A 12,429-nucleotide genomic window follows, 5' to 3' on the forward strand; every position below is an offset into this window, starting at 1 on the left:
CTGGAAAAATAGTTGTTGGAATTTCCTAGATTTTGAATATTCCGCCACTCAGATTAAAAAAATTTAAGAGTCTTGTTAAAAGGTTCTTCAACCAAAGAGTGGCCAACACACAGAATGAACTTCCAGGTAAGGGAGTGGAGTCAAACTTTTGGAAGCCTTTCAGGGATAATTTGATTGTGGGTGGCGGGCAGGTAGAACTGTGTCTTACCAGTGGGAATTGTAGGTTTTTCTCGATGAATGAACTAAAGGGAGCGAATGACCTTCTTCATCCGCATTGATCTTATGATCACCCAACAATGATGTGAAGCCCATTGGCAGAAACAGCTCAAAAACGAACTCAGTGGAATACATAAAACTGAAGCCAGACTGATAAAAAACCACGGACTGTCTCCAAGGCAGTAATCCAATCTGGATTCAGGCGGCAGTGCCCTCGCAGCTCAGTTTCGCTCTGGTGGTTTCGAACTTTATCTAAAGCCCCTCGGTGAGATCGCTGCTTTCCAATCACTCACAGGTACGGGCAGTCACAGAACTATCAGATGACACTGCCGTTGTCCATGTATTATTAAAGAAGGGCAGGAACAATGGGACCACCGGGGGATCACTGTGTTTTTGCAACTCAGTTACTATACAGCCAGGTGACCGAGTTGTGCCACCTTTAGCCTGCTCTCTGTTTTAATTTCCCGTTTTGTAATTTCCCCGGCTGTTCCTCTCCATTCAGTATTTGGAAGGCGGAAGGCAGTGCTTGCTGCTCGTCTGACAGCTGTCGTGAATGTATTAAACGGTTATTAGTAACCTGACACTTATTTCCGCAGGGAGGAGCCTGCTTCAAACTCAGCCCCTAAAAGCCTGTCCACAGCCCGAGCTTGTACGGAGGAGCCAGGGGAGGTTCAACCCAGTTTTTCTTGTTGGGGGGGTGGGTGGGGGGATTCAAGGAGAGGGCAGAGCAACAGCAGCCAGGCACACACACACCTCGGAGCAGGAGTGGAGACCCAGCACCAAGGGCAAGACAGCTCAATCCACATCACCCCGGCAAAGTGCCCGGGGAGGCAAGAGTGCAGAGAACCGGGAAGCAGAGGAAACTTGTAGGGTTTGGCTCCCCGCTGATAGCCAGGTGGATCTGGCCAGGGTCAGCCAGCCAGCCAGCGGTGGGCTCTCCCGCTTGTAGCCGGGGGGTGTTGGCAGGACACTGATACTCTGGGACAGAGCTGCAACCCCGCTGTCCAACACTTCGTGAGCAACACACACACACACACACACACACATATATATATATAGTGTGGCGGAGAGGAGCCAGAACTGGGAAGAAGAAGCGGACACGGAGCCGAGCAGGGCTGAGCTGGAAGGCTGGGCAGCTCACTGTCCTCCCCACCGAGTGCCCCGATACACTGAAGGGTCGGCGATGGCAGCTCGCTGGCAGCCCGGCTTTAAGTTTGATGCCCGTGGTCTCTGCGAGATGGACGGGCTGCACAGGAGGCCGGCCTGGGAGTGAAGGGTCCCAGGGTGTTTCTTAATGTCTTGGGGAAGAATTTCAGCATCCGGAGCCTGAGACATTCCGAGCCGGACTACAACATCGGTGCAAGAGCAGGGCTGGCTAAACCGGGCTAAAGGTAAGTGCCCAGAACAGGAGACAACTTTTGAGGCATTCGCAATTCTACCCTGAATGTATTTAAAAAAAAAAAATCCGCTGTAAAATGAATTGGGCAGAAGATCCGCACTCTCAGAGAAATGTCACCAACAGTTGCTGGGATTCTGTGGGATCATTGAATCATGACGGGTTAGCTGGAGGTTAGAGTAGGAACCAGAGGCGGACGGAGGTAGCGAGAGCTTCCCCTCCAGATCCCAGCTCACCAGCTCCCCTCTCCCATTCCCGAGATCCCCGGCTCTCCCCCCTGATCCCCGCTTCTCCCAGCTGGGTCTGAACTCCAAAAGAGAAATGTCAGAATCTCCAATGCCAAGATGCACTTATCCCCAAGGTTGGACAGCTGATGTACATTAATAATTGATACGTTTTAATACATGGTCGAGGTTAATTCATTCTGATTAGGTTCCCGGGTTACTGGCTGGCCCGCTGTGAGGTTCCACTTTCTGAATTGTAGCAGAGAATTGTAAGAGGTGAGCAGTTTCAGCAAGTCTCCAAGTTGCTTCCTCTCCACACCTCTCTCTGCCCCTCTCTGTCTGTCTTTCTCCTCCTATACCCAGCCTTTCTCTCTGACCCAGTCCCTCTATCTGTGACTCTTTCTCTCTCTGACCAAGTCTCTCTCTTCTTCCTGGCCCAATCTCTCTGTCAGACCCAGTCTCTCTCTCTCCCTGACTATCCCTGTCTCTCTTCCCTTGACCGTGTCTCTCCCTCCCTGTCACACATTCTCTCCCTTTCCCTCTCTAACAGTCTTCCTTTCTCTTCCCCCCGCGCCCCCAGCACTTGGCACTGTGAAGGAGCTGTACGCGGAACAGTAATACAAAACAGATACCACTACATTAGGTACGTAATAATTATTCTCCATATCTGGGAGCTGTTTGCAGGCACTGACAGCGGGGCGGGTCAGAGATCCTGCTCATTCTCAATCGGAGCCCGTTTATCGCTGTTGTCGGTGAGAATCAGCGGACACTTTGCCGTGTTAGATATACCCTGCACTCAATGGAAATATTTCACCTTTTATCTGTCACTGGGAGCTGTATTAAGGAGCTGGGACCGAGCAGAGCGAGTAGCAGACGGGCGCTGGGCTATTAATGAGGGTAAGTTACCCCCACATCCATCCAATGTTGGAATGTTCTGACAGCTCCAGGATTGGGGGCCCGATTGCATGCTTAGGGGAAAGCCCCCACTCATTACCCCTTAGGGGAAAGCCCCCACTCTCATTACCCCTTAGGGGAAAGCCCCCACTCTCATTACCCCTTAGGTGAAAGCCCCCACTCTCCTGACCCCTTAGGGGAAAGCCCCCACTCTCATTATCCCTTAGGGGAAAGCCTCCACTCTCCTTACCCCTTAGGGGAAAGCCTCCACTCTCATTACCCCTTCGGGGAAAGCCCCCACTCTCATTACCCCTTAGGGGAAAGCCTCCACTCTCATTACCCCTTCGGGGAAAGCCCCCACTCTCATTACCCCTTAGGGGAAAGCCCCCACTCTCATTACCCCTTAGGGGAAAGACCCCACTCTCATTACCCCTTAGGGGAAAACCCCCACTCTCCTTACCCCTTAGGGGAAAGCCCCCATTCTTCTTATCTCTTAGGGGAAAGCCCCCACTCTCATTACCCCTTAGGGGAAAGCCCCCACTCTCCTTCCCCCTTAGGGGAAAGCTCCCACTCTCCTTACCTCATAGGGGAAAGCCCCCACTCTCATTACCCCTTAGGGGAAAGCCCCCACTCATTACCCCTTAGGGAAATCCCCCTCTCATTTCCCTCAGGGGAATCCCCCCACTTCCATTACCCCGTTGGGAAAATCCCCCACTTCCATTACCCCGTTGGGGAAATCCCCCACTTCTATTACCCGTTGGGGAAATCCCCCACTTCTATTACCCCGTTGGGGAAATCCCCCACTTCCATTACCCCATTGGGGAAATCCACCACTTCTATTACCCCATTGGGGAAATCCCCCACTACTATTACCCGTTGGGGAAATTACCCTCTTCCATTACCCTTTGGGGGAATGTCCCCACTTTCATTATCACTTGGGGAATCCCCCACTCTCTACACTCTTTGGGGGAATCCCCCACTTTCCATACCCTTTGATGCCCGACTCTGCACCCTTTGGGACAATCATCCCCCACCCCCACACATACACTTTCTGCACCCTCTGAGGCCCCCACTCTTCTCTTCCATGTGCTCCCTAATCCATTGGTGCTGGGTTTCTCTGGTACCTCAGTTGAAGGAGGCTTTTGTTGGGCTTATCCCAAGTGCTCGGGGCTTTCTCATTTTTCTGCACTGTAAACGTAACCTCATAGCTCTGAACAGCTGGATTGGAATCTGAGGAATTGGTTTTACCTGAATTTGGGTTAGTTATATTTGGCATTTAGTTCCCAGGCTGTTTTGTAGTTCGAGTGTCAGAGCCGTGGACATCAGAATACTGTAGAGGATGGCACTGTGACCAGCGATTCTGGTACAAATTGCAAACTCCTTGATTTTTATTTTAAAAATAACAAAAAGTTACTTTTTTGAACCAAAGTGAGTAGCTGTCAATCCCGACGAGGCTTTCTGATCCAGACTCACCAAATCTTCCCCATGCTACCAGGCAGAGAACAAACTGTTTATAATGGGTGGACCAGCGGGATGCTTCATTCCCAAATCCATCCCCAAGAACTGGTTCATTCTTAATAGCTGCTCTCAATTGGCTCTGGCAAGTTTAATGATTGGTTTCAGCTGCCTAGGCCCTAAGCTCTGGAATACCCTCCCGAAACCTCATACTCTCTCTCCTTTTAAGACGCCCCTTAAAATCTACCTCTTTGACCAATCATTTGGTCACCTGTTGTAATATCTCCTTATGTGGCTCAGTGTCAAATTGTGTCTGATAATGCTCCTGTGAAGCGCCTTGGGACGTTTTATGATGTTAATGGTGCTTTATAAATGCAAGTAGTTGTTGCTGACTTTGAGGTAGCATCCGGCCTCTGAGTCAATAGCTCATGGGTTCAAGGCCCATGGCAAGACCTGAATACATAATTAGTGCAGTACTGAGGGGGTGCTGCATTATTGGAGGTGCCGTCTTTCAGATGTGACGTTAAACTGAGGCTGTACCTGTCGGTTTAGGTGAGTGTAAAAACTCACATGGCACCACCAGCAGAACGAATTAACTTGTATTTTATCTCCTTACTGCTTTTTGGGACCTTGCTGTGTGCAAATTGGTTGCCACATTTGCTTACATAACAAGAGTGACTGCGCTTTAAAAAGTCACTTAGTGGTTGTGTGGCATTTTGGGACATTCTGAAACCATCTCAATGCAAATACTTTTATTGAATTACCTTTCCACCCGTTGGGGGATTATAGTGACACTGATTGAACTAAAACTTAGGTGGAACAGCAGGCGCACAACAAATGGCACCGGCATTTAGCAATCACAGTACAAACTTACAGAAGGTCACTTATGTATCATGCTGCTATGTATGACGAGGGTTTGGGCAACAAATTGACAGGAAATATATTTAGTAATCCACTTGGATAGTCAGCAAATAATATGGACAACACATTGGTGAACTGCAACTGTAGCAGTGGGTGTCTGGATGGGGGGAGCTCCTGTGGGTTGCATTTAGAAATTTCCCTTTACAGTGAAACAGTTGTGCTACAATGACTCCCCCTGCCACCTTCAAGCATTTGACTCCTGCTCTCTCTGTAAAGTCCTTGTCAGGATTTGGGAACTGTTTCCCCTTATTTTTCCTTTTACCTCTACCTGAGTTTATTCAGTGAGAGGGTTTTTAACTATATTCACATTTAAAGATAGCTTTGCTGGTAGTGGGATGAGACAGGAGATGCCTGGTCCCCTTTTCACATGCTCTGCTGTCAGGGGATGTGACATTAAGTGGGCCAGATGAAAAATAATGAAGCTTAGCTACACTATGACAGACTGCCTTGAGAGTCTTGCCCATAACCCTCTGGTTAAGACAAACAATTAAGCCTTGGCAATTTTCTTTATTTTTCTTTCTTGATTGAACCAGTTTTATTCTAATTTTGTCCAGCAGTTTAACAAAACAAGCTATATTTTTCCCAATGATTGCAATTTACAAAGATGCATAGGAGTGCAGGTCTAGTGAAGCTTGTCATATTCATTCTATCCAAAAGAACAAGATATGCTACTGATCCAGTAGTTATTCAAGAAGAAAGGTGACATTATATTAGATCTGGTTAAATATACCAAGGAAGGGCATCTAGCATCCTGAAATACTCCCATTCTACCCCTTACTATGTAATAACCCTTTATTTGTACCAACCTTTCGCCTCTCGTCCTATGCTTGGCCTCCCAATATTAGATCGACCATCAGAGTTTTTCATCCTGTATTGTGAGTAAGCTTGGAGACTTCCATCATTGAGAAAACAGGATAATGGAATCTTCACATTCTTTGCCGAGAACTGCTGAATCCCCCAGAATTTCCGAATATGGGTGTCAGACTAAGTTTGATCAATAATTTCAGTTGAAGACATTTGTAGATTGTTGTAGGATGAAATACTCCCAGAGAGAAATAACACAAGTGCACATTGGTAAAATGTGTTGTGCAGAAACAGGCTTCCTGCTCTGGTGCTCCCACCACAAGGTAGGAACGCCCAACGCAGGCACAGCCTGTGATGCCTAATTACTGGATGGCAAATCGCAGCTGGGGCTGTGCAATTTCCCGGTCGGCGCTACTGGAGTCGCAGTGGAAAATCCCCCGTACAAATCCACAGGACAAATGGCCAGGGGAAATAGGCTGGCGGAGCATGGCGGCCTACAGCCGGAAACAGGCGGGCGTTCTAGAAGGCCACTGTTAAAATGGTGGGGGCCAGAGCATCGGGTTAACGGGTGGTAAGCCTACCGACCGCATTTTGAGGCCGTTAAAATCAGCCAGTCCTTCCGTAACTTTGGTGGAAGATTAGAAAAAACATGGGAGAAATGGCGGAAATGGCTGTTTACGGCATTTCGCTGAGGTTCCCGCTTATCTTCCCGCCAAGCTACGGCAAGAGATTGGGAGAATACCCATGGAAATTCCAGGCGCCAGTGTATTGTTTTATCATTAAGTTTTGTCTGTTTGCTCGGGAACCCATCCACAAACATCCTAAAGCAATCTCCTCTCTTAGTTGGATAATCGTGAGTCACTATTTTGTCTGGGAAAGATAGCAATTGCAAATTCCCAGGACAGATGGCGCTGGTGCTGAACAAATTAAAATCAGGATGTTGAGAAAGAGCAGGGACCTTCCCAACGTTAAGGGTCAGATGGAGTAGTTCTCAATAACAAACATGCACCAGAGAGTGGAGGAGATTGCTGTTGCAGTTTATTAGAAGGACTTTAGTTTAAAAATGGAAAAAACCATTATTAATTCTTAGGAGTTGTCACAAAGCTTACATGAACTTCTGTGAATCAATTGAGAGAACCTGAAATTAATTCAGATATTTGGAAAAGGAGCAAAACATGAAACAAAGATCAATTAACCTACTATCTGTAATAGGAAACACTTGTAAGCATTATATGGGAGGCTTTCAGTGCTCATCAATCATTACAGAGGTAACAATGCTCATGTCTCATTAATCTGTTTGAGTTCTTTGAAGAGCCAACTAAACTATGGGTTCAATTTATTTGAATTTCCAGAAGACATTTGAGAAAAATCCACGTGTGAAGTTTTTCAAAGAGCTCACAGAATAAATGTTGAAACTAATCAGCTGGATTGAAAAGCTTGCTTGTCAAATAGGAAGGGAAGGTAGTGACAAATGGAAAAAAAAACTGTATCTGGGGATAGCGACGAGTTCAGTTTTGCAGGGATCTGGTTTGAGACCTCTGCTGTTACCAGTACTTGTTACAATATAATATAAAGAAAGAACTTTCATTTATGTAGCTCCACTAACATCCTCAGGATGTCCCAAAGTACTTTACAGCCAATGAATTATGCTTGACCTTTAGACTCTGTTCTTTTGTAGGCAAACATGGCAATCAATTTGCACACAAGGTAGTATTGATTGAGGGATAAGTGGATATTTGATGATACTATAGAAAGAAAGAACTTACATTTTTAATGCAACTTTCACATCCTCAGAACATCCCAAAGTTGTTAACAGCAAATGTTTACTTTGAAGTGTAATCACAGTTGTAGGCAAATATGGTAGGCATGTACACATGGAAAGGTCCCACAAACAGCAAATGAGATAGATGGGAGGAACATGATCTAGATTTTTTAAATGCCAAAAGGCAAGGATAAAATAAATAAGGCTATTTTAGATAGATTGTGAGCACAGAACTAGAGAGCATATGTGTAAATTTAACAAACCTCAGGCAAGGCTCGAGATTAGAGAAAATACAGTCATGGATCTGTGGAGTGGGTACGCAACAAATGTAAAGGCTGAGTCAGTGAGCTTATTCAAAAAAAAACTGGACCAGCTTCTCGCTGCCTGTGTCACACCACCAGCACATTGCATTGCCAGTCACGTTTTTATGGAACCAGAATGGGATCTGCGCATCCAGTATATTATTTCCCATCTGCAAGTGTCTGGCCCCACCAAGCTGCATCTTCTCATCCATGGTAGATGCTCTAAGCAGGGGACAAACTACTTCCAGTTTTGAACTCAGGTTAGCAGGCTCGTATAGATCTTTTGTGGGGTTTTTTTGCTTTTTCCTACTATCTCCCATTTTGCCTAAGTCAGGAACATATGAAAATACAGGATTGGAAAGGACAGAAAGAAAGCTAGTCCCAGAAATGATCATCCCTCAATCACCTGTTCTCTCAAATATCTATCCCTTCAATTTTTCAACACTGTCCATCTCCACTGCCTTCCTGGACAGTCCATTCACACAACCATCACCCTCTGCATGAAGTGGTTAAATCTAAACTATCTGCCCACCTTCCCTTTCCTATACTTGAGCCCATGAGCCCAGTGCTCCAGTTTGTGGCAATCTCAAACTTATTATTGAAGTTCATTTTATCTATTCCCTTAATAATCTTGAACATCTCCCCCAAGGGTTCTCTTCTCCAGAGTAAACAATCCCAGGCTCTTCAACCTCTTCTCATTGCTAAGCTTACACTTGGTATCAGTTTGACTGTCCTTTTCCGCACTGCCTCCAATGCCTGGATATCCCTTGCCCTATTATGGTTACCAGGATTGTACACAGTACTCCAGGGGATAATGATTATCTTCAACACCGAGGTGGTAATCTGGCAAAATGAATCGCCTGAATGTTGTAGACCATCCCAATTTTCATCCCAGTCAAGACAAATAAAAAGGGAAGAGAGCAAAACTGAAGTGTATTTCAAAATTCAAAATGAATGTGATACGTTGCAGTTAGTGATGACCATTCTAGATTTGCTGTACAAAGTGATTTATCCATTTGGTACAGGTAGGATCACTGCAGAATGGAGATTCTACACCAGGTAGGCCCACTCTGTTCTATCAAATTCCTTCTCTATCTGGAGGTAGTCACTGATGCTTCACAAAGAGGCAGGTCTAAAAATAAATTAAACCAACCTGCTCTGATCAGTAACCGAGCCCAATCCTATTTGGCCCCACAGCAAGCATTCATTACAATCTTGGTGTCTGCAGTAAAGAGGGAGGTCAACTGTAGTGAAAATAAAGTTTCACGTTGGTTTCAGAAGCATTTAACATAAAGTCATAATATCATCGAATATGTTGTGAAAGGCCCATGGTATGTACTCTACAGCATCTAAGTATCTTTTCCTGACTGATTAACCCCTATAGGAAATGCGATTCTATAATTTTGGACAGTTTTATGCCAGTTTGAAAGTACTTACTTTAATATTTGGTGAATGGTGTTCTGGAGAAGGAAAATTCAAATGCCGTGAGTTTGCTCTTTAGTGAGTCAATGTGTTATAATATCTTCAGATCATATATCCCTCAGTTAGTGTACATTTCAGTTAACAAGTATTTGCTTCAGTGGTTATGATGCTCACCTGCATACATTTCTTTTGCATTACTCTTCATTCACTGTACCTTTCAGTTATTCCACCCTTTATTTATGTACGTCTCAGGGAGGGTAACTGTTCCAAATTTGGGTTTGCCACAGATACCTTCTTGGGTTCAGTGGCATCATTGTTCTGTAAGCGCTCCGAGTGTCTTTCTTTTACGGGAGTTGACTCACATACTATATCTACTTCTGGGATGTAGCAATAGTACCTCATGTGACTTGAACTGGATAATCTTTTTCACACATACACTGCTTCAATCTCTCTGCAGGCTCATTCAGCAATCACTTGGTGTGACGAGGCCTGATACAAATTGATAAGTTGCTTTATTTCACAATCAGGTCAACATACAGATTGGCAGTTATGACTAGGCTCACTCAATTCAAAAAGTATGACTTATATTTGCATAATAATAACAAAACATGCGATGCTTCCCATCTTACCTGACTGAACAAGTTCATTTCTGACCATTCCCTCCATGCATTCCACCCTTCTTAAGGTCTTTTGCTGCCTGGCTGCAACACAGCATTTTTATTTCAAAACCCCTTTGCTTACTGCCTGTGGGTTCTGTCTCTCGTTCTTTCACAGCTAAAAAAGCGGTCTGCCAGAACTTCTGTCAAGCGCCCAACACAATGGGAGTGTGGTGTTTATCAATTACTGAGACAAGCTAACAAATTGCTTATTATTTACAATCTACGAGGAAACAACTTAAAGCTAGCTAATTTGCATCTTAAATGCATATCATCTCGGACCCCTTTTTTAACTTACATGAATACACGAATACATTAAATTGTAAAACATCTTACTCAATTCTTGCACCTATCAATAATTGCAGCCATCAGACACTAAAACCTTCATTACTGTCAGTACTGAGACAGTCAGCACAGGAGAGACATTACTGTTATTATTGAGACAGCCAGCATGAAGACAGTCATTACTATCGGCATCAGGACAGACAGTACTTGGAGAGGCAGTACTGTCAGCACCCAGAGAGGCAGCAGGAGAGACACAACTATCAGTTCTGAGCCTGCCAGTATCTGGAGAGGTACTACGCACTGTCAGCACTGGTGTGAAAACCATTAAGACTCAGTAGTTTTATATCACACAATGATTAGAAACACACAGAGGAAATGGGGCAAATGCCAGCTGTATAATTACAGCAACCGGAAAATATTGAATCCAACCTTTGTTTGAGTGAATGGGAAAGAGTTTGCGGAACAGCAGTTATTGCATTATCACTTCCCTTACACACCACATTGCTTTATTGTAAACAGAAGTAAATTATTATGTTAACTGTGATCTCTGCAATGACTGTGCTGGTGATGGAATCAAATTGGATTCAGTTTTTTGAGGCTAAGTGTGACAAATCCTGCATGCAAAACTCTGAGTGGCCGGAGGGAGGGGAGTGGAGGGGTGGTGGTGGTGGTTGGGGTGCGTGGGGCAGTGTTGGTGGGGCAGTAGTTGGAGGGATTTATGATCATAAGAAATTTGTAAGGGTTCATGAAACAGCAGGCTGGGTATATGGCACATATGCAGTTCCAGACCATCAGAGAAAAAGACTTGTATTTCCTCCTACTTTCTTTCTTTAGCTATCATTGATATACTTGGCAATCCTTTTCCTGCCCCCCCCCCCCCCCCCCCACCGGCAGCCGTTAGACCACTACTAATTCACTGGTGACTGTCAGCCCATACCCACCACTGAGCCACCTTGAAACGTGACACCCACTCACCACAAATAAAAGACAGCAAAGAGACACCAGCTAGATATTCAAGAGTCATTCCCAACTGCCTAGAACCAACTTGGCACAGTATTTGAGATAGCCAGAGGGACACATAGCAGAACGTGAGTTTCTGCACATGTGTGCTGGCAGTTTCTTTTCAAAGGGACAAGGCTGTTCAGAATCAGGCTTCAAGCCATCCTGTTCAAAATTGCTGCCCATGATTGTGGTTGTGAAACTGTTTTGAAAAATATGAGCTGTTAATACGAGGCCTGGGGGACACAGTGCTCCTCTATCCAGCCACAGCGCAGTGTTTCTCCAAAGAATAGACTCCCAACTGTAGATTTGCTTCTATTACGCTCCAAGTATTTTGCGTCTCTGGTTCTTTGCCTGTATAAACTGTTCTCTCTGGGAATGGCAAAAGAGAGAAGTAAACATGCACTTAGTGAAGCTGTAGCATTTCAATCCTCTGTTACTAAATCCAAGTTTTGTTTAAAAGAGTTTATGCTGGGTTATTAAACATGGGCCTTGAAGTAAATATAAAAGCAATGTAGTACAGCTTGTTTACATATATGCACAAGGGTCTGAGTTCAATCTCTTGAGTTAGCAAAGCTGCAACTTACTGAGAATCAACAAAGTATTTTTTCACATTCTGGGAGCCAGATGGACAATTATAACTTTGTAATTGTATCCCTGCTGAAATAAATATTGTCCTTTTGACTGGATATCTGCTGGTCTGTGGGCACTGATTGAACCTCTGCTGGTATAAACACTGCCTTTTTGACTGGCTATCTACTGGTCTGTGGATACTGATGGAATTGCTCTGGTTTGAATTAATGTCTGATTGGATGCCTGTTGGTGTAACTGCACTGAGGGGGCCTGATTGATTATTTGTAAGGTTCGATACTGCTCTGGTGCACAGGTGTGGTCCAAGATCTGAAGGTTTCCCAGTTTTCTCAGCATCACAAAACAAATCTTAACTCTCTATAAAGGCTAAGCCATTCCAAGCCTGCAGTATTGCATATATATCTATAGAGGCTCTTCTAACTTGAAATCCTGAATGGGATAAAATAAAAATCTTGTCATTTGCTGGGCAATTCCTCTCCCAGCTCCAACTTCCAAACTCACC

At 44.9% G+C, this 12,429-nt stretch overlaps 1 protein-coding gene across 1 annotated transcript in view; it reads left to right on the forward strand.

Moving 5' to 3' along the window:
- Window positions 1–937: 937 nt before the first annotated feature.
- LOC147108222 (neurturin-like) overlaps window positions 938–12,429 on the forward strand; it is a 114,100-nt gene continuing 102,608 nt past the window's right edge. The window contains exon 1 of the mRNA XM_086004757.1: window positions 938–1,607. The gene's annotated coding sequence lies outside the window, so the exon portion shown is untranslated. The remainder of the gene's footprint in view (window positions 1,608–12,429) is intronic.

This window comes from Somniosus microcephalus, chromosome 13, assembly GCF_052327205.1.
Source record: "Somniosus microcephalus isolate GS21.2 chromosome 13, FLI_Smic_1.0, whole genome shotgun sequence".
Lineage (NCBI taxonomy): Eukaryota > Metazoa > Chordata > Chondrichthyes > Squaliformes > Somniosidae > Somniosus > Somniosus microcephalus.